At 38.1% G+C, this 24,162-nt stretch overlaps 1 protein-coding gene across 4 annotated transcripts in view; it reads right to left on the bottom strand.

Annotated features, from left to right (window-relative positions):
* The window catches only part of LOC126237097 (cytochrome P450 6k1-like), a 140,439-nt gene that overhangs the window by 38,591 nt on the left and 77,686 nt on the right, over positions 1-24,162 (bottom strand). The gene's annotated exons all lie outside the window — the stretch shown is intronic.

Raw genomic sequence — 24,162 nt, 5'->3', positions numbered from 1 at the left:
CTCTCTAAGGTGCTCCCTTCTTGGGAGTATATGGGCAGCAACCACATGGACCCTTATATTTCCTATCAGTCTCTTTTGGCCAACTGTAGCTTTCTTGACCCTGATAGTATTAGTATGCGAGGTCTGAGGGTGCCTTTCATTTTCATTCACTAATCTTATCTTCAGGGATATCATTCCTCAGTAGAGGAAATCCCACCGGAATCCATAATGGTGGAAGGCAGCAGCTTAGTGGTGGAGAGCAGCAGCTTTGCTATTAGTGTACATTGGTGCCAGTCAAGATATCAGCTGGTCTAGTGTTGTGACATACATTTCGGAGTACAGCCATAGTGCCCTAAGTTGTCTCAATACTATGTGAGGAAGACAGTGGGAAACCAATTCATACTTATTCCTCAGAAAAAAAGAACTTTAGTGTGTGTGGAAAATTTAAAGCCAAGGCCCACAATCCCCATCAGCATTCCAATGGGCAAGGGATGCTATGAACCTCAGGGCCAGTCACGAGAAGAATAGCAGCTAGAAATGTCCACAGCTTATTTAAAAGTGGGAAGATTCACAGTGCCATCAGAGAGTTGGAAAGACTGGAAGTTGACATCCTTGGATCAGTTAGATGTAATGGTATAATTTGGGAAAATGTAACATTAATGGTTTTTGAGTGTATAATGCAGGCAACAATCATCCATACCATTTCAATGGGGAAGGGTTCATAGTATACTCTGTTATCAAAGCAGCTGTCAAGAAATTTGTACCTGTGTTTGATAGGATCATTTTCTTACAAAAATAATTATTCAGTGCAAAACCCATTATGCTGTGTTTCATCCAGGTATATGCCCCAAATTGTGTTGTACCATATGATAACATCAAAACTTTTTATAACCAAGCCAAGACAGCCCTGTCTTTCAGCAAATCAACTGAGATTACCATGCTGATGGGCGATTTCAGTGTCAAGGTAAGCCATGGATTGCACCCTGATATAGTAGGTAATTTTGCTTTAGGGACTGGCAGTGATTGAGGTGATAAGCTGGTCCATTTATGCCAGTACTACAAGTTCAAAACAGTGAACACTCATTTCAGTTGTTTCCATGTTGGCTCTACACAAAACCTCAAACATTGACAAAAATGTCAAGAATCAGTACATCCTCATCAACAAATGATTCCAAAGTTCCATAAGAAGTTTGAAAACATATCCTGGTGCCAATATTAACTCTGAGCACAACCTTTTGCTAACCACAAGGGATACAAAGATGAAAAAATGTACCCCAGCACAACAAAGCAGTTGAACTGTGAGCCATAAGTCCCAAGTTCCAATACCAAGACTGGATTACATCCAGCCAAACATAGATATAAACAATGTCAAAGACACCTGAAACCAAGCCACATCTACAGTGAATGAAATGAACCAAGAAAAACTAAAGGACACAGAAAGGGAGAAAAACAAGACTTGGATGACAAATGGGGACCTACAACTGATGGTTCATGGAAGAGCCTTCAACAATGAAGACTCGGTAACACACAGAGAATTGCAGAAAATAATATGGAAGGAAGTACATAACACAAAGGTACCTCTTTCAAGTGCTTGAAGTTAAATAGGAAAACTGAATGCACAGTATGACTCATTTAACAAGTACAAGAAAGTATGGTAAGCAGGAAGAATTTGAAACAGCAGAGGAAATGGGTTCCTTATAAGGAAAGGTGGCAGCATCGTCCTTTGTACTGGAGAGAAACTGGGTGAGTGGAATGAATACTTTGAAAATCATTTCAAGGACAACAGAAGCGTTGATCTTGGTGTCTGGGAGAGTGATGATTTGGATATCACAAGAGCAGAAGTAGAGCATGTGTGTCATAACAATATCAAAGAATGGGAGGGCTTCAGGTCCTGACAAAACCCGCACTGAAGTACTAAAGCTACTCATGGATAAGCAGTTAAGTTGATTGCTAGTTGGTCTGTTCAACAGTATCTCTTGAAGCAGACTCATACTATATGACTAGCTCAAATCAATGTTTGCACCGCCTCCAAAAAAGTCCACTCCAGAGTGCTTCAGTGACTATAGAATGGTCAGTTTAGTGAGTCATACCCTCAAGTTATTCATTAAAACAGTGCATTTGACAATGTACTGTAAAAATGAGGATAACATTGGAGACTCTAAGTCAGATTCAGGATTGGTTTTGGGACTTGGGAAGCATTACTCAGTTTTCACATATTGATTCAGTGATGTCATGATGCTTAGGGCTACATTAGCACTCATGTTTGTTTCTCAATTAGAAGGAGCTTTTGAAATCATTCAGTTTGTCAAACTGATGCACACCTTAAGTGAACCATGGCTGGATGGTTATGAAATCTGATTGAGTGGAAATCTCTATTGGAAACAAAGTGTTGGTCTGCATGCCATTTTTCAGCTATCAGTAGTATTGATTCTGAAAGGAGTTCACCCATCTCTTTTCAACATCTGTTCTGAAAAGATTTTCCACGATTCTCTTGATGGAATGTATCAAGAAGTGGTGGTTCATGGAATTGTCATCAACAATATCAGAGATGCTGATGACACTATCTTACTTGCAACCAGGCTGGAAGATCTGCAAGAACTGCTAAACACTGTTACCGAAGAGAGCAATATCATGGAGCTACATTTAAATATTAAGAAGACAAAACAGGTGGTTGTCAGCAGAAACTGAGATGAAATTCAGAGAACTTTTGCACTCACTAATGACAAGATCAAAATGTTTGTATCATATAAATACCTGAGGTATCTAATCAATAATAACTAGGACTTTTCTCAATGTGAAGGAAGCTCTGACTAGTCATGACATAAATATTACATATTGATGCTAAATGTTCAACATCCTACACTATGAAGTTGAATCACTGACCCGTACTGCAGTATAGGTTAAGAAACTAGAGGCATTTTGAAATGTGGACATGTCAAAGATATTAAAGACACCATGGACAGATAAAGTCACAAATGTGGAACTACTGTGGCATACAAACAAAGATTTAGAAATTCTCAATACTATCAAGAGAAGAAACCTTGCAAACTTTGGCTACATAATGTGCAACAACAAATACAGCCTGTTGCAACTAATACTTCAAGAAAAGATTGCTGAAAGACTTGGTTTGGGACACAGAAGAAGTTACTGGCTAAGGAACTTAAGTAAATGGTTTGGACTGATCACATAATCAGTGTTTAGAAAGCCATGGACAAACAACAGCCGGCCACTGTGGCCGAGCAGTTCTAGGCACTTCAGTCCAGAACCACATTGCTGCTATGGTCGCAGGTTCGAATCCTGCCTCGGGCATGGCTGTGTGTGATGTCCTTTGATTACTTAGGTCTAGGTAGTTCTAAGTATAGGGGACTGTTGACCTCAGATGTTAAGTCCCATAGTGCTTAGAGCCATTTGAACCATTTTTGACAAACAACGGGTCATGCTATTGATCACCAGTGTTGAAGAATGAGGCACTTAAAGAAGAAGAAATGGACAGAGGCTGCAGCAAAGAGATGGTAATCCTCATTGTCAATGTGAAAATTAACATGGAAGATGAGCATCATTCTCTACTTTAGTAACACATAACTACTATTTTTATCAAGTTTGTGATCAGCTGTATCATTTATTTCATAGAAGTAACACAGAAAATTATAAACTATGGGTTTTCCTGTGGCAGTGATAGCTGGTAACGTTACAAGGGTAAGCTTATTTATAAGCTTAAATAATTAGTACTGGAGCTTAATGTGGCTAGCTAATACAGTCATTTAATTTCAGTTGGCAAATTTATCAATTGCTTGTTTGTTATTACAAAAGCACACATATAATTTACAAAATACAACATACATACTCATAATTTAAAAAGTTGAATAAAAATGAAGATCCTCTTATTCTTTGCTACTACACTATTTCTTTGTTGTCTGACATTCACTGCTTGTTATGGTACCACCAGGACAACACTTGTGGCAGAAAGGAGACTGTGGCAACATTGTCTGCTTGGAGTCAAAAACCAAGCCAGACTGGGCCAGAGACATCACATTGGCTGTCACAAGTGAAGGGAAAATGAGGACTGGGATAACTAACCCTCTCTTCCTAGCCACCAGTTTCATTGCTTCCTCGTATAACTGTCTTATTTGGATTAGAATACAAGTGCTTCTTGGTGTAATATTTATATAGTACCTCCATAGCCATGGCCATGAATTTTACTTGAATACAAAGGTCATTATGAAACTAATACGCATATATTTTTGTGTTAGCTTTGAGTGTCTGAGCCAGGTTGTGTTGTTGTACTACTAATTTTTGAATTTTGCCAGTAATATCCTGTAGGTTTCATTTTCCTCTGAGAGATAGTAGCATCAGGGAAAGATTCCAAAAATGGTGTCTGATTTCAAGTTACATGTAAAATAGAGATCTGTCACAGAATCCCTCACTTCTCAAGAAATTACAAGCATTGAAATCCATTGACACTTGTTAAAAGTATGTGGAGATGATACACTTGATGTGAGTAATGTGACATGGTGGATACAGTGTTTCAGTAGTGAGGAAAAGGGTGTGCAACCATGCTAATCTGCTGTCCCTCATAATAAACAGCATCTCAATTAATTCATCCATTGCCACTGGACTATGACCAAGGAATTGTGTACAGCTGAATATCAGCTGTAATGGCTTAGACAAGATGCTCACAACCATGCTAACTGCACATTGTGTGCAATACGATCCCACAAACACTTATGCAAGACCAAAAATTTCATCAAATGGAAATCTGTCTGAACCTCATGGACCAATGCAAGGCTAATAGTGACAATTTTCTGATTATCATCATCAGCAGAGTGTCATGACAATGATCTGGAACCCAAAAAACATTCCAATGTGTAGCAATGTGCAAATTGTTTGACAAAGAATAAGTTAAAGGCACAGATATCTGCAAGTGAAGTGATGTATACAGTACTCTGGTGTACTCTGAAATAGCAAGGTGTTGTATTTTTATGTCTTGTAGCCTAAAACAACTGTCAGTTCAGATGCTACAAGATTAAACTGACAGGTCTAAAGACCCCAATTTCCATATCCTGGTTCTTGAAGGAGACAAACATCTGCTTACCACTTGACAACTCCAGGCCCTTCAACAGTTTTACAACCTTGGAACTAAGTGCCAAATTTGGATGGACTGCCTTACCACACCCACCTTACAGTTCTTATCCAGTACCTTACTCTTTGAACCTGTGAAAGATGGATTATGTGGCCAACTTTCCTAGATGCAGATATCTGTCATCAAAGCATAGCACAGTGGCTCACCTCAGATATTTCAGGTTTTTATGTGTGTGGCGTACAGGCTCTTGGCAACATGCATGCAAATGACAGTGACTATGTGAAAGAAATGACAATATGTTGCTAAAATGTGGTGTAGCAATATGTATTGATGATTAGGAAATTGTAAGATTCTTCTAAATGGTTCCATACGCTACAGAATGCATTCCCACACTGAAAAATTGTGATCTGTCATCTTTGTGCCTGCCAGTTGGAGGCCTAGTACTTTTTGTAGGTAATTTAAATCACACACCAACCAGTAAATTAATAAAGTCATTTCCCATCTGCTGATTGCTAAGAAATTTCAGTAACCTTAAAAAAACAATAGTTAACTTCTGTATGAGGTTCAGCTCCATACTTCTGATAATTTTGGAGTTAGTCAAAATTATCTACTATGTACATTATAAAACTTCCCATTGAAAGCACCATCCTAACACATTAATATATTTTTGTAAATAGTTAAAGGATAACTTAAACTAAACACTTTGTTGCTAAATACTTAATTAATAGTATTTTTTGCTCAACAGTATAAATTAGTTAATGACTGATAGCGAGTTTTCAAATTGTAATTAATGTTTTCAGTTCTTGGTCATTATTATTTTCATATTTTCATTTATTCTGTTGTCAGAGTAAGGAAGGGGGTAAATTCAGCATGTATGTGATGTATGAATCTCAAAATCTGTTAATAATTAAAGAGGACTGAGGGTGTGAAAAATATGCAGTGAGTCACATGGACTTGAGGAGTTTCTGACTGGTGCCCACCTCTTAATCTCAGAGTAGCACCTGCATGGAACATTCTTAATCATTTGATGGATGTATTCCAATATCTGCCTTCTCCTACAGTTTTGACCCTCTGGAGCTTCCTCAACTACCATGAAAGTTGTACCTTGAAGTTGTAACACATGTCCTATCACCCTGTTCCTTCTACTTGTCAGTGTTCTCCATATGTTGCTTTCCTTGCTGATTCTGTTTAGAGTCTCCTCATTTCCTATCAGTCCATCCAATTTCCAAATGCTTCAGTTGTCTTCTTTTCTGTTTTCTCACAGTTCATGATTAACTTCCATACAATGCTGCACTCCAAATAGACATTCTCAGAAATTTTGTCCTTAAATAAAGGACACTAGTGGATAATAGTAGACTTCTTTAAGTTGGAAATGCCCTCTTTGTGTGTGCTACTTCATTAGTTTGTGTCCTTCTTACTTTGTCCATCATATGTTATTTTCAATTCTAGGTAGCAGAATTCCTTAACTTCATCTACATTGTGGCCATCAACTCTGATGTGAAGTTTATTGATAATCTCATTTCAGCTACTTCTCATTACTTTTGTCTTTCTTTGGTTTAATCCAAATTCATATTCTGTATTCATTAGACTGTTCATTCATTCAGTAGATCCTGTAATTCTTTTTGACCTTCACTGAGAATAGCAAAACCATTGATAGCCTTTCATCCTGAATTTTAATCCCACTCATGAACATTTCTTTTATTTCCATCATTTCTCTTCACTGTAAAAATGGAATCGTAGGGGCAAAAGACTGCATCCCTGTCATACCCCCCATTTTTAATTCGAGCACTTTGTGATCGGTCTTCCAATCTTATTATTCTCTCTTGGTTATTGTACATGTTGTTTATTATCTATCTTTCCCTCTAGCTTACTCTGATTTTAAACAGTATTTCACCATTTTATACTGTCAAATGCTTGTTCCAGGTCAACATATCCTACAAACGTGTCTCGATTTTTCTGAATTGCTCTCTGGTCCCTTTAACTTTCCAAAAGCCGAAATGATCATCGTCCAACAGATCCTCAGTTTTCTTTTCCATTCTTCTATGTATTATTTGTGTTAGCAACTTTGAAGCATGAGCTGTTAAAGTGATTGTTAGACAGTTTTCATGCTTATCTGTCATTGCTATCTTTGGGATTGTCTGGATAAAATTTTGCTGAAAGTCTGTTGGTAAACCTACATTCTCATCAATTCTACCCATCAACTTAAATAGTTATTTGGTTGCCACTCCCCCAATGATTTCAGAAATTCTGGAAGAATGTTACCTATGCATTCCACCTTATTTTATTCCAGGTCTTCTAAAACTCTATTAAATTCTGATTCTAACACTGGATACCCCATATCTTTCATACTAACTCCCATTTCTTCTTCTACCACTTCATCAGACAGTTCCTCCCCTCATAAAGGCCTTCAATGTACTCTTTTCACGTATCTGCTGTCTTGTCTGCATTTTACAGCAGAATTCCTCTTGCACTCTTAATATTGATGGCTTTGCTTTTAACTTCACTGAAAGTTGGTTTGACTTTTCTGTGTGCTGTATCTGTCTTTTGGACTATTACTTCTTTTTCAATTTCTTCACATTTTTGCTGTAGCCATTTTAGTTTAGCTTCCTTGCACTTCCTAGTCACTTCATTTTGAGTGATTTACACTGCTGTGTTCCTGGCTTTCATTGATGAAATGAAGAATTTCTTCTGTTACCCAAGATTTCTTTGCAGTTACCTTCCTTGTAGCCCTACCTATATTTGTTTTCCAACTTTAGTGGTTGCTCTTTTTAGAGATGTCCATTCCTCTTAAACTGAACTGCCTACTGTAGTATTCCTTATTGCAGTGTCTACTACCTTAGCGACCTTCAAATGTACATCATCATTCCTTAATAATTCAGTATCCATCTTCTTTTCACATTTATTTTTCTTAATGATTCTCTTAAACTTCAGGCTACTTTTCATTATTACTAAATTGTGATCTGAATCTACACTACTGGCCATTAAAATTGCTACATGAAGAAGAAATGCATATGATAAACAGGTATTCATTAGACAAATATATTATACTATAACTGACATGTGATTACATTTTCACGCACTTTAGGTGCCTAGATCCTGAGAAATCAGTACCCGGAACAACCACCTCTGGCCGTAATAACGGCCTTGATACACCTGGGCATTAAGCCAAACAGAGCTTGGATGGCGTGTACAGGTACAGCTGTCATGCAGCTTCAACATGATACCACAGTTCATCAAGAGTAGTGACTGGCGTATTGTGACGAGCCAGTTGCTCGGCCACCATTGACCAGACGTTTTCAATTGGTGGGAGATCTGGAGAATGTGCTGGCCAGGGCAGCAGTCGAACATTTTCTGTATCTAGAAAGACCCGTACAGGACCTGAAACGTGCGGTCGTGCGTTATCCTGTTGAAATGTAGGGTTTCACAGGGATCGAATGAAGGGTAGAGCCACGGGTTGTAACACATCTGAAATGTAACGTCCACTGTTCAAAGTGCCGTCAATGCAAACAAGAGGTGACCGAGACGTGTAACCAACAGCACCCTATACCATCACGCCGGGTGATACGTCAGTATGGTGATGACGAATACATGCTTCCAATGTGCGTTCACCATGATGTTGCCAAACATGGATGCAACCATCATGATGCTGTAAACAGAACCTGGATTCATCTGAAAAAATGATGTTTTGCCATTTATGCACCCAGGTTCATCGTTGAGTACACCATCGCAGGCACTCCTGTCTGTGATGCAGCATCAAGGGTAGCCGCAGCCATGGTCTCCGAGCTGATAGTCCATGCTGCTGCAAATGTCATTGAACTTTCGTTGTTGTCTTGCAAACGACCCCATCTGTTGACTCAGGGATCGAGACGTGGCTGCACGATCTGTTACAACCATGCAGATAAGATGCCTGTCATCTCAACTGCTAGTGATACAAGGCCGTAGGGATCCAGCATGGCATTCCGTATTACCTTCCTGAACCCACCGATTCAATATTCTGCTAACAGTCATTGGATCTCGACCAACGCGAGCAGCAATGTCGCGATATGATAAACCGCAATCACGATAGGCTACAACCTGACCTTTATCAAAGTTGGAAACGTGATGGTATGCATTTCTCCTCCTTACACAAGGCATCACAACAACATTTCACCAGGGAACACCAGTCAACTGCTGTTTGTATATGAGAAATCGGTTGGAAACTTTCCTCATATCAGCACGTTGTAGGTGTTGCCACCAGTGCCAACCTTGTGTGATGCTCTGAAAAGCTAATCATTTGCATATCACAGCATCTTCTTACTGTTGGTTAAATTTTGTGTCTGTAGCATGTCATCTTCATGGTGTAACAATTTTAATGGCCAGTAGTGTATATCTACTCCTGAGTATACCTTATTATCCACTACCTAATTTGGAGTCTCTGTCTCACTAAGCTTTAGCTGGAAACTTCTCCTGTCTGTAAGCCCTTTCCAAGTATGCGTCCTTCTCTTGTGACTTTTTAATGGTGTGTTAGCTGTTACTAGCAGGATTTTATTGCATAACTGAAATAGTCTTTCTTCTCCCTCATTGCTACTACAAAGCCCATATTCTGCTGTAGCTTGCTTTTTAGTTCCTCCCCTACTACAGCATCCCAGCTCCCATGATTATTAGAGTTTCATCTCTCTTTACATACTGAATTACCCCTTCAGTGTCTTCATACACTTTTTATACATCTTCCTCTTCTGCTTGTGATGTCATAATGTACAACTTGAGAAAAAACTGAAATCATTAAAACTGAACAAAGCTCCAAGGCCCAATGGAATCCCTGTGAGATTGTATACTGAATTTGTAGCTGAGTTAACCTCTCTTCTAACTATAATCTATTGTAGATCCCTCAAACAAAAAACCATGTTCAGTTCTTGGAAAAAGCACAGGTCACACCTGTCTACAAGAAGGGTAGTAGAAATGATCCACAAAACTTCCATCCACTATCCTTGACATCAATTTGTTGTACTATCTTAGAACATGAACTCAAACATAATGAGGTATCTTGATCACAATGACCTCCTCTACTATGGATTGTGAAAAAATCAATCATGTGCAACCTGAGCCAGCCAGAGTGGCCATGCTGTTCTAGGCACTACAGTCTGGAGCCGAGCGACCGTTACGGTCGCAGGTTCGAATCCTGCCTTGGGCATGGATGTGTGTGATGTCCTTAGGTTAGTCAGGTTTAATTAGTTCTAAGTTCTATGCGACTGATGACCTTAGAAGTTAAGTCGCATAGTGCTCAGAGCCATTTGAACCACTTGAAACCTGACATTTGATGTAATGATAGCTTTGGATCAAAGCAGACAGTTAGATGTTGTATTCTTTGATTTCTGGAAAGCATTTGATGGCGTGCCACTCCTATGCTTAGTGTGAAAAATACAATCATATGAGGTATCAAATGAAATTTGTTACTGGATTGAGGACTTTTTGGTAGGGACAATGCAGCATGTCATCTTGGATAGAGAGATGCAGAAGTAACTGCACATCTGCTCCAGTGCTCCAGAGAAGTATGTTGGGACCTTTGCTGTTCATGTTGTATATTAATGACCTTGCAGACAATATTAACAGTAACCACAGACTTTTTGGAGATGATGCAGTTATCTATAATGATTTAGTATCTGAAAGAGGTTGCACAAATATTCAGTCACATCTTGATAATATTTGCTTTAAATGTTCACAAATGTAAAACTGTACACTTCATAAAATGAAAAAAAGTAGTATACTATGACTATAATATCAATGAGTCACTGTTGGAATCAGCCAAATCATACAAATGCCTGGGTATAACACTTTTTAGGAATATGAAATGAAATGAAATAACATAGCTTCAGTCATGGGTAAAGCAGGTGCAGAATTCAGTTATCAGTAGAATTCTGGGAAAGTGCACTCAGTCTACAAAGGAGATTATTTACAATTCACTCATGGGACTGGTTCTAGAATATTGCTTCAGTGTGTGAGACTGTACCAAATAGTACTAACAGGGGATACTGAATGTATACAGAGAAGGGCAACATGAATGGTGACATGCTGGTTTCATCCTTGGAAGAGAGTCATAAAGATACTGAAGGAACTGAGCTGGAAGATTCATGAATAGGTGTACAGTATCCCGTGAAAAATCCATTAACAAAATTTCAAGAACCAGATCTAAATTATGACTCTAGGAATATTCTAAAATCCCCAACGTATCACCCACATAGGGATCATTAGGATAAAATTAGAACAATTACTGCATGTACAGAGGCATTCAAACAATCATTCTTCCCATGCTTCATACATGAATGGAACCAGAAAAAACCCTAACAACTGGGACAATGGGATATACCCTCTGCTGTGCACCTCATGGTGGTTTGCAGAGAACATATGTAGATGTAGATATAAGTTACCTGAACTATAGCTGTTAGCACTGGTTGCTGATGATTGAGATGAGAATAATCCTATCACTGTTACAGTAACTTACCCCCTACCCTAGCTACCTTCCTATTCATGATGAAATCTATTCAAATTTCACCATTTCTCCTGCTGTTGATATTACTTTATATTAGTGTGTACTCATTTAATGAGAAATTTTATATTCTTTCCACTAAATCTAGCCTGAGGTTTGCATCTCTCTTTTCAGATTTTCTAGTGTCCCTATTACATTTAGACTTCTGACATACCACACCCCAACTCATAGAATGTCACACTCTTGTTGGTTAGTCAATCTTTTTCTCATTTTCATCTCCTTCTTGGGAGTATGCTCATAGACATCTGAATGGGGGCTAATCCAGAATCATTTACCATTAGAGAGATCATCAAGACACATTTTCAGTTATGGGCCACTTGTCCTGTAGGTACATATTAGTAGGATATCACTGCTGGTACGAGCCAACCTGCATATGACCTTTGGTGTCATATTACAGCTGACGCAACTGTGCATGTCATATCCAAGGTCACTGTTGGCTAATGTCAAGGTCACTCCCACCCCTCCCCTCTCCCACCTCAACTTTGATCTCACCCAATAGTGATCATTTGATGTCCATATGCAGTACTGAAAGAATCATCATGGGGCTCTATAGCAGACATTAGCTAAAAAGTAGGAGGAGACTGAAAGGAAATATTTATTGATCAATCATTAATGTAATTACTGCTATTAATATGTTTGATTATACTTATTTTTATTCTTCTTCCAGCAGTGCAATGGACCCCAGCTGAAATACAGCAGCAACACACAGATAGCCTTCCAGGTTTATCACACCTGCTATCATTTGAACTATTGTGCATAGCCACTGGAGTTTTTTCAACTCAAACAGCCTCAGCTAAGTCCCTCGAGAGTACTGTTATTTGCCAACACGTATAATTTGAGTGTTAGTGGATGTAAATATGTGAATATAGGCCTTGCACCTGACAGTTACTCTGAAGCAGTGATTGCGCTAGAAAATGTTAAACATTTTGGTGCTAAAGTGGAACTGTCTGAGCAGTATGAGGGATTGAGTACAGAAGAAGATGGCAGCATCTCAATCCATCTCACCCACCAAATAATGTTCATACATTTGGGAGGAAGGTTTCAATAGTTGATACGTCTTTAGAAGATGTGCTTTAATTAACTTCAGGGAACACATGCCTTTACACAAAACAGGAAAGTGTTGTGAATTTCAGTGATCTATACTGTGCACTAATGATTGCTATAGGCAGACTAACATGCTGTCATCCATAAGTAAGAGCTGCAAACTATGATTTTGTGGACTATTTGCATGAGAACAGTGTAAATATGAAGAAATTAGAACTATGAAGTCCGCTGAAACAGAATACATCTATGGTATTTCAATGTATGTTGTGGCACTTATTGGATTGAATGCTATACAAGATGAACTGAAACCATATAGAAAGCAACTGTTTGTCCCACCCCAACCCAATCCTATGGTTCAAATGCACATAAACATATCACAGGTAGTGTTCACATGCCCGAGTCACTGTTGGCAAGATGCACTGAGCAGTGAGGCTGCATGCAGCATGTTGATGGGGTGGATCAATTAACTTTTCACCATGTGGCACCGCTGTTGGAGTCCATAAGGTGGGCAGGTAAGTCTCACCTGCAGGGTGCAAAGGAATCCCCACCCCCACCAGACCACCCCAGACCACCAACCCACCAACTAAGACCTGCAGAGATGGTATTGTAACGCAGCAATTGCCGCATTCTTCTCACCTGATCCTGCTCTTCAATGCTGTAATAGCCACCAGCCACAGCCAGCGTGTGTTTGACTGGCCACCTCAGAACTCACCTTGAAATGTTTGGCCCACATATTCCTGTTTTTTTTACATTGCAGTTTGATACTGAACTTTATGGCTGATATGTAAATGCATCTATTCTTGTAGAAAAGATGTGTTCAATGCAGATGTAACAGCGCATTTTGAGTAATAATTAACTTACTTTTATATATTTTTTTTTTCAAATTAATTTCATCTCCTCTGACCATTTTTAGGGATTAGGTTCTTATCAAAATAAAAAATATATAAAATGGTTTTAGAATGAAATTTTCACTCTACAGCAGAGTGTGTGCTGATATGAAACTTCCTGGCAGATTAAAACTGTGTGCCGGACTGTGACTCGAACTCGGACTCCCGAGTTCGAGTCTCGCACACAGTTTTAATCTGCCAGGAAGTTTCATAAAATGGTTTTATTAAAAATGTTTTTTCATTTCTTTTGTGCTTATATAACTGAAAATAATTGTTTTACGAGCTTTAAAGGTGCATATGTACATTTTTGTAAAATTAATAAAAGGTTGACTTATACACAGCAGTGAAAATAATTTTCGGAGAATTTTTTGAACTTTAAAATAAGATGATCTACACACAATTTTTAAACCAATGAAACAGTGTATCCTCTTTAATCATAAAAATGTTTTATAGTTTTTAAACTGAGAACTAATATACATTATTTACATTTAAAAAAGAAAGATTGTAGAGACACACTGTTTCCCATGCTAATACTAATAGAATCTAAAATACCACTACCATGATTTTTGTGACCAGCAGCACACAACCAGAACCCCCCCCCCCCCCCCTCCACACACACACACACACACACACACACACACACACACACACACACACACACACACACGTGCAGTTTCAGTCCCTCTCAACCGACTTTCAACTGCAGTGCAGTATGTACCTTATAATGCCACCCCCCCCCTCTCCCCCCACCCTGCCCACCCTCAATGCTTGGTGTGCTTGGCACTTGCACATTTTGGGTAATTTCTATTGAACACCAGAAGTGACCACGCAAAGCATTATTTATTCCCCTTTCTGGTATTCTGGATATTAATACATGCCCTTCTACCAGCAATACCTTTTGGAAGAGGGATGAAACTGGAACCCCTATTAAATGGATAAAAGACATCCTAGTGCACATCAAGATGGGGTACATGGCTGAGCACCTTACCAGAACCTCTTTCCTGCACTTTGGAAAAACAGCTCAGTATGATGCTGTCCATAAAATTTCCTTATCACTCCATAACTGACTCACTCCCTGATATCACACCATATTTCCTCAAGATTAATGCCTTCTTTGGGGGTGGGGCAGCTCACAGTGCAGAACTGCTTTGCACCTGATGGTGGGACACTGCAAGTCGTTGATGAGTTCAGGGAGTTCTCTTTCCAACACTGTTCAGCAAGTATAAAGGAAGGGAGCTAGATCTCAATACCCCACATTAGGGTTATCAATGCAGGATCCCAAGATCCTATTCCCGAAAATGGCAGCAACTACAGAGCAGTACAATCCATTGCGCCATGAACCTGGTGTTCATTAACAAGGTGGGCAATTGGACTGATGTCGCTAGTCCCAGGGTACTGCCATGATGGTGGCAATGTGGTCAACTGCAAAGCACACCTAATGTAACATTCCACACCAGGGTGACCCCAATGACAGTGTCTGTGGTGTTTATAGATGCCAGTTTGGCAGTCCAGGCTGGAGTGGTGGGATTGCACAAGGTGTTTGAGGGGATCAGTTTGATAGTTTGGGCTGGGATGATGATAAGTGCATCATACTTGGTTCTGGCCAAAGAGTTGCAAGTCCTCCTCCATAAAATGCCAATACCCACATAAAAAGGAAGAAAAAGCAAGACTGATAAGTATCACACACACACACAATAGACATATACATCTGTCATTAATAATTATAATAATTTCTGATACTCATATTGTGGTTCACCAACACCAGTAAGTTATTTTAACTACTCATCATCATTCAGCATATTACATGTATATTCCAATATTTTATGGTCCAATTGGCATTTACATGTGCGACTATGTTCCCATCAAGTGCATTCAGAACAAAAACACATAGTTAATATTGCATACAAGCATAAAATTATCTGAAGAAGATGTGATATTACTTACATATCCAGTCTCCACGATCAGAGCAAAACTCCATGAACTTTGGACTGAGAATTGTGAATCTCAATCATGTATTACAGTATTCAGATCATTACCACCTTCTCCCAAATTTTCTTTGAGGGAAGCCATTGTTTGATTGTTGAAGAGTAGTGATGATATGGTTGGAACCAAATTGTCAATGTCAACAACACACAGCAAATGGACTTGCTTACTGGTGCCATTACCACTAACAAAGTCAGACTGATGCTTCATATTGATACAGCAATCAATGCTCATACTGAATTGGAACTGGAGCTGATCAGCTCAGTTTAATTACAGATGAGGCAGCATGTGTGTACTGACTTGTGGTGTATCACCTGCTGTGCACATGATTGCATCCTTTTTTTCTGCACACCTCAGCAACAGGATCTTGGTGGGACACCCCACTGGCCTTGGTGTACATATGTTGCAATTTTTCACAGATGTTGTGTTCCTTCATGTGCTGCATATATGTGTGTCGTGCTATGTCCCTTTGAACTTGAGATGTGTGTCGCTGGTGTAAGCGAGCCTTGTGGCACATTGTCTGAACACTTGAGGGAGTGGTGGATGTCTGTAGCTATGCATAGCTTGAATACTCATCCTATAAGTGATGAATGAATAAATACATGCTTTTAAAAGACAATATCACTTATTGAGAACCCAGAGTGGTTGGACATAGAGAAGGAGTTGGAGAAGAAGAAGAAAAATTCATTTGCTGAATGAGGAATGTACATCAGTTCACAGAGTAAATGGTTGTAGCCTTTAAGTATTGTATACAGAGAGACTTGCATGAGAACCTGGTTGCAAGCAACCATTGACTACTGCTGCTTTTGATATCTTATAGATGAGGTGTCTAAAATTATATCTCCCATCCTTGATGAATTACATAGGCAGTATGTGATGATAGAAACAGTTGGAAATAAATATTCATTGTTTGAAAAGACAATACCATTTATTGATAATCTAACTCAAAGGTATCTGTATATTTTCCTGAACACACATATAATTTCTGCTGTTGTCATTATACATTTGTTTCAGTCTTTCAACTGGAGGGTGGCTGTGCTCCTCAAGATTGCTTATTGATACACTCTTGGAGACATCACACAGCCACAACACTTTTTCACAGCGTTTGATGTAAGGTACGCTGTCTCTATGATCACAGGTTTGGAGTAATGTCACCATATTTTCGTGTGATGCTCCTGCATCATTACACCATTTTCAATGATGATACTGAGTCAGCCATGCAACAGTTTGAGAAATCTTAGCAGGATGTACTGTATTAAACAGTCCGGGCAAAGTAACAGTTGTGGAATACTTTGTTAATACTCGTCCAGCTTTGGGAAACAGTAAATAACATACCTTTAAACACAAAACTCATTGTAAAATCCCTGTACATCCACAATGATGTTTGCACTGTGAGATGTCATTATGAAATATGTTACAAATTGTGCAATACCTCTACATTTACACTATACATTGTACAATTCCTGTGAGAAGGGAGTAGTTGATTTGTGCATTTGTGCAGTAATAATGCATACACTACCGTGCCTGGAGGGACACTTTGTGATGGCTGAAAATCAATGCATATGTCTACAGTTCCAGATTTCACTAGCGCATTTTGCTTCAAGCTGTCGGCCATAACTATGGCTGCTAATTCTTAAGACTGAGCATGCATCCCAATTTATTGCCCTCATAGTAAGAAGAGCAAAACTTTGCATATGTATTGTACAATAGTTGTATTGTCAGTATCATAGCTGAATTGTAAGCTATCATATGGAAAATACATGTATTTTAGGTACACTCCAGCACTTGTTAGCTTACAGCTGCCAAATACACTTGATTCCCCTCCTGTCTTTTGCAGTTCTGGAATAATAAATCAAAATGTTTCCAGTTCAACACATGTCTGAATTGTCCATGTTTGTCTGGATGTCACTAGAAGGGTTGGGCACTTGTAAAGTTCTCATGATCAGAAAGATTCAACAAATGTAAAAGTTTCAGGTCCTCTTTATCTGATACTGAAATAAGAGGCACTATCCACACCAATTTATCCAGCATAATTTTATTTTATTGTCACACTCCTGGAATGCATGAGCTATTGTCCATAGCACATCAAACTGTAATCAGTTCCTGTTTGGCATTCATATGATGTGTTTATTATCCTCAAAGAAGCCTGTTAACATTTTGTGCAGAATACAGGCACTACAGTGAACATCCGCCGATTCATCCATGAACCATCTTTCATTTCCTAATGCATTCAGGTCCAAAGTTGATGTGGAGATGCACATTTTAAGTTTTTGCAAGGTTTCAGTCCTATCGATTTAAAAAACTCATAATTCTCACATGTTGTCATGTTCTTATTCCTTTGTGAAGTGGTGTTACAATAACTGTGTGCATTGCACTCCCTTTGTCAGGAAAGTTAAAGGACAGGTTTTTATATTTCAGAGTTCAATACTAAAAAGGAACAAATGCTGTTTTTATGTTACCTGGTATGTGTGCATCCTTGAAATGACCTTGGCCATGTTTCCTCGCAAACTCACTAGGTAGCAGGGCTGTACTTAACAACACATTGTTTCATTTCTTGGCACATTAGTTATGGTGACGCAATGGATGCTGATTGTGAGCAAAGAGTGAACATTAAGTTCTGCATTAAGCACGGGAAAACCCGAAGTGAAACATGGGCAATAATTAGGCAAGCATACACAGGTGGGGCACTTCCAAGAAGACATGTTTTCTAGTGACATGAAAGGTTTTGTGAAGGCAGAGATTCATTGCAAGACAATCCCAGAGCTGGTCACTCATCTACAGCACATACTGAGGCAAACATGGAATGTGTAAGGCAGTTATTGCAAGAAGACTGTCATGTAACTGTGTGTGCAATATCAGAAGAGCTTAATTTGAATCATAAGATTTTATGCTAAGATTTAGGGAAATAGACACTTAATGCAAAACTCGTCCCTCACACTAACAGATGAACAGAAAGAGGAAAGATGATGAATTTCTGCTGAACTATGAGACGGAGCCAGACATGTTGCTACATTTCTGCCACAGATTGTCGCTGGGGATGAAAACTGATGCTACCAGTGTGGCCGTCACATAAAATGTCAAATTGCTGAATGGCAGAGCCCTGGATCACCAGCTGTGAAAAAAATAAAATGACAACGTTTGAGAACAAAGACAATGTTGATCTCATTCTTTGATAGTAAATGATTAGTTCACCATGAGTATGTTCCTCCAGGTTGAACAGGGATCCAACTTTTTACATTGAAGTCTTGAAAAGTTTGCGGCAGCAAATTTACATTACTGCCCTGGTTTGTAGAATCCTAAGGACTGGTTCTTGCTGCATGACAGTACAAGATCCCATACAGCTTCATCTGTTACCAAGTATCTGGCCAGACATTCTGTTATTGCCACCCCATATCCGCCTGACCTCTCACATTGCGATATTTTCTTGTTTCTGTGAGTGAAAAGGCAACTGGATGGAAAGCTTTGTCAAAATATCATAGGCATACAATGGGCTTTGACAAATGAGCTTACAAGAATCACACCTGAAAATTTCCCTGCTTGCTTCAAAGCTCTACAGAAATGTTGGCAACTGTGTATTGATAGCCAAGGGGACTACTTCAATAGGAGCTAGGACCATTACTTGGTAAGTGCAGTTTTCTATTTTCAAGAAAACCTGTCCTGGAACTTTTCTAACTAAAGGGAATATTTATACTTTATACCCATGCTGCTGCTTCAGATGAAGGTGTCTTATAATTTCCCCACCATGAAAACTAAGTAGATTCCCATTATGATCTATGATATTCAAATGTAGATGGTCTAATGTCTGAATGAGGTAAACTGGACTCCTAGGCACATCAATAATTTTGTAACCTGGACCCATTGTAGGAAAAAATCTATAGATTCTATATATTAACCATTGATTAACGTACAGATTCATAGAAATATTACACTCAACAAAGATCATGCTAACAGGTTGAATATCCACTTGTTGATTTGTCTTGTAAATTTCATCACAAACTTACTTCAACATTTGGCTCCTCAAGAAACCTAGCAGTGATCCATTAGAATCTCCATGCCTAAAGTCTACTGTCTCTTCTATTGTTGTTGTTGTTGTTGTTGTTTATTCATCCAGAGACAATTTACATTGCATGGATTTCGTCAAAAAAATACATAGTATATATATACACGAGACAATTTACATTGCATGGATTTCGTCAAAAAATACATAGTGTATATATATACACACACACATATAGGGTGAACAATACTATACAAAATACAGATGTGCATAGTGGACTACATAACATCAGACCACATTGAAATAGCATGTACAACTTTGATTATTTACATTGATGTATGAGAAAGACTTTTTACATGGAATACACAGTTGACATTTAGATATAACACATACAATTCTAGCACTTTTGTACATATTATTTATTTAGATCATAGTAACAGTCAGATAAAAATTACTATTGGCACAGAGTACATAAATATAATTGTTTAGTATGAAGCTATTCCAGGTATTCTTTTACACTATAATAGCAGTTGGTCATTAAAAACTTGAATACTGCTTCTTTAAATGAAGACAATTTTTTTATTTCTTTTATCTTTAACGGTAGTTTGTTATACAATCTGCTTCCTTGTATGTTTGTTTGTTTCTGCGCCAAAGCCTTGTTAACTCTTTTTATATGAATGTCATTGCACTTTCTTGTGTTGTAAGTATGTAGATCCGAGTTGGATTGGAAATTGTTAATATTTCGTTTTACATTAATTACGCTTTTCTGTATATAGAGGCACGGTAGGGGTAGAATATTCAGCTGTTTAAATAATTGCTTTGAAGGAGTTAGCCTTGAACTGTTGGTAATTATTCTAACAGCTCGTTTTTGTAGAGTGAAGATGGTTTTGAGATTTTTCTTACTATGACCCCAGAAGATGAGGCCATAGGTAATAGCAGAATGTATATAAGCAAAGTAAACAGCTCTGCTACATTCCCTACTACATACAAAACTAATAACGCGTAAAGCAAAGCAAGCAGAGCTTAACTTATGCGAGAGATACAGGATATGGGATTTCCAGTCTAAATTTTCATCTATATGTACACCTAAGAATTTTGTGGTAGCAACTCTCACAATTTCTTTATTTTGTATTCTGAGATCTAGATCAGAATGTGACTTTGCTTTCCTGTAATGGATATAATTAGTTTTCGAGATATTTATGGTTAATTTGTTCACTTCACTTTGTTTTTGTCTCTATTTAAAACATATTAATATTTACATGTTCAAAATGTTTTATTTATGCATTAACATCATCAATATCATATGAACAAGGAGGTATTTCCACAACTTTAACACCTTCTAGATGTACAAGGTGTACAACTTAGCTTCTGCCATTTTTCCCCAACATTTGAGGCTTTAATGAAACAAATTGGATACACATGTATCATTAAAAGTATTTTCCATTGCTGGCCAATACTTTCTGCCATCTTTTGGGCAGTGTATGAATCCCGCGTCGAAAAAATTGTTCATTTCTTGAAGCGATCCACCAATCGATCCAATTTGTGGCTTCTTCATGAAATCAGAAATGTTAGTCAGCCAGGCCATGTGCCATTGATCTAAACAGGTGATAGTAAGAGGGAGAAATGTCTGTAGAATATGGTGTGTGGGGTAGGACATCCATTTTAACATTTCCGAGTACATTTTGGTCTCTTTTGCAATGTGGGGTCAAGTATTGTCATGCTGCAAAATCGCTTTATCGTGCCTCTCGCTGTATTGTGGCCATTTGTCTTTTAACGCTCTGCTCAAATGCTTTAAATTGTGTTTGATAACGAGTGTCTGTGATTGTTTCACTTGGTTGTAACATCTCATAGTACATGACGCCAAGCTGGTCCCACCAAATGCAGAGCATGATCTTGGAGCTGTGAATATTCGGTTTGGCCATCAACGTGGAAGCATGGCCGGGATATCCTCATGATTTTTTGCATGTAGAGTTATTGTAATAAATCCATTTTTTGTCCCCAGTCACAATGCGATGCAGAAATCCCTTCCATTTTTGCCTCTGAAGCAACTGTTCACAAACACACAAACACCATTCAACATATCTTGGTTTCAGATCACACGGGACTTAAGTTCCTTCTTTCTGAAACATGCCCATAGTCTTGAGACGTTTTGAAATGTCTTGCTGTGTCACTCCCACTAATTTCACCAGTTCTTCTTGAGTTTGATGGGAGTCTTCATTCAGCAATGTCACCAATTCTGCATCTTTGAAAACATTCTCTCTTCCACCAGTATGCCAGTCTATGACATTAAAATCACCATTCTTGAAGCCTTGAAACCACTCATGACATGTTCTTTCACTAATAGCATACTTACCATATATACGTGAGAGCATTTGATTAGATTCAGGCACTGTTTTCTTTATATTGAAACAAAACAGTAAAACCTCCCACAAATTACGAGACTTAGGCTCATAAACTGACATTTTCAATCAAGAACAACTTTATGATGTAAACACAAATTGACTAATGTTTGAATGACGTTATGCTGACTGAGGTCCAAGATAACTGCCTGATGTCTGTGATCAGTTTCTTTCAACTGTTACTTACCGTTGTCGCCACCTATCAGCAACGGCGGAAGAATATTAACTTCCTTGTTACCATATGCTGGATGCTTTCTCAGCTTTGTACCAGGTCCACAGTAGGGTTCTATCCAGGGACATGCAATTAAACTGTTAACTTACTGATAATACTACCATAATCTCTGATGTGCTTTCCAGCACTCATGTCACACTACTGCATAGTATGAGGATTATGTGTCCTGTTTATATACAAAATTGTGGATGTTCAGCCAACTGTTGTGTTTTATTCATCTTCATTTGAAATTGACCATTAACATAATGGAACAGGCTTTATGTCTTATACATAATACTGATATGTTTAGTTATATCACAATTACAGATGTTAACTGTGCACTTTAAGTTTTAACATATGTTTGGTAAACTTTATTACATGCTCAATCACAGATACTTATACTTAATTATATGCACAATTACAAGCCTTTATACTGAATCACCCACACAACTACAAATATTTAGCCATATATTTTAATTATTAACATATGTTCAAATTTTTTTCATTGCAAAATTCTATTATATTATAAAATGGATTTTCAGCCAGCCAGTTGTACAGTTTTCTTTGAAATAATTTAGAAGGTGTGGACCATGCTGAGGGTGGTAATTTGTTAAAGATTTTTAGGGAGCTGAGTGTGGATGAGTGGGCTGTTTTGACTAGTCTGTGACTTGGAGTACCCATTTTAATTTTTCTCTGGTGTTGTCCTAGTGCATATCTCCTCTTATATGAAAGTATTTGATGTTTGTTTAAATGTATAGTGTTGGTACATGTATATACAGATTTATATTTGTAAGTATATTGAGTTTTCTAAACAGACGTTGGCAGTGATCTGCTGGTCCAGCCCACACATTTATCTTATGACACTTTTTTGTACCTGCAGTACATCACCTATATGTGTAGACTGGTCCTATACTAGCAGTCCATAAAAATGTGAGACTGGATCAGTGCAAAACATGTCAATCTTAAATAGTTAGGAGTAACCAAATCTCTCAGTTTTCACATTACCTATGGTACCCTTGAAATTCTTTTGCAAATGTGGTTAATGTGTTCTCCCCAACTAATTTGGAGTCAGTGTGGAATCATAAAAGTTTAACTGTTCTAGTTGCTCATGCTGTGTCTTGTTTCCTGTGACATTTGTTGTAATGCTGATGTGTCCTAGTGAGTTGCAATATCATTGTGTCATCTGCTTAGCAGACCACAGATTGAGGGACAAGATATGGCAAATCACTAATGGCAATTATGAAAAATAATGGTTCAAGCATTGATCCCTGTGGTACCCCTGTCTCTACCATTTTCGTTAGAGAATGTCTGTTTCTCACTGAAACGATTTGTTTTCTGTGGCTTAAGTAAGAAGCAGTTATTTTTAGTGCTGTAGTTTGTACTCCATAAATTTCAAGTTTCGCAAGCAATATTTCACAAGGGACACAATCAAAGGCCTACTTAGGTCACATAAAACAAGTGAGGCTTTATCCCTGTTTTCAAAAGCAGTCTTTATCTGGTTTATACTGTCAAGAACTGTTGAAGAGGTATTTTTTCCTCATCTGTAACCAAATCAAGGAGGTGGTTTTTCTTCAAAATAATCACTTGATTGATTGTATATAAGAGTTTTAAATATTTTGGTAATTACAGGAACTATTTAGACTGGTCAGTAATTTTGGGGGAGATTTGTGTCTCCTTTTTCAGAAAGTGCTGTAACTTTTGAAATTTTTAATGATACAGGAAAAATTCTGAACTAAAGACGTTTGTTAAAAATGAAGGCTCAAGGTTCATAGATAAAATAAATTGTTTTCTTGATAATGTAGTGGATAGCCAATAATTATCCATAGTTTTAGAGTTGGAGAATTTTTTATTTCTTTTATTACATCAATGGATGTGATAATTTTCCACTGAAAAGACTGTTTCCCTGGCAGCTGCTTACCAACTAGTACACTTGCAGATGTGTTGGCCAAGTTTATTCTGTTTCCAATTTCTTTCACTGAAGACAAAGAAATTATTCAGTTGGTTGGGTTCAAGTGACACTTCCCATGTGAGGTTAGGGGAATGTTCTTGTGTGATAATC

The sequence above is a fragment of the Schistocerca nitens genome, chromosome 2 (genome assembly GCF_023898315.1).
Source record: "Schistocerca nitens isolate TAMUIC-IGC-003100 chromosome 2, iqSchNite1.1, whole genome shotgun sequence".
NCBI lineage: Eukaryota > Metazoa > Arthropoda > Insecta > Orthoptera > Acrididae > Schistocerca > Schistocerca nitens.
This window is presented reverse-complemented; position numbering and strand designations above follow the sequence as displayed.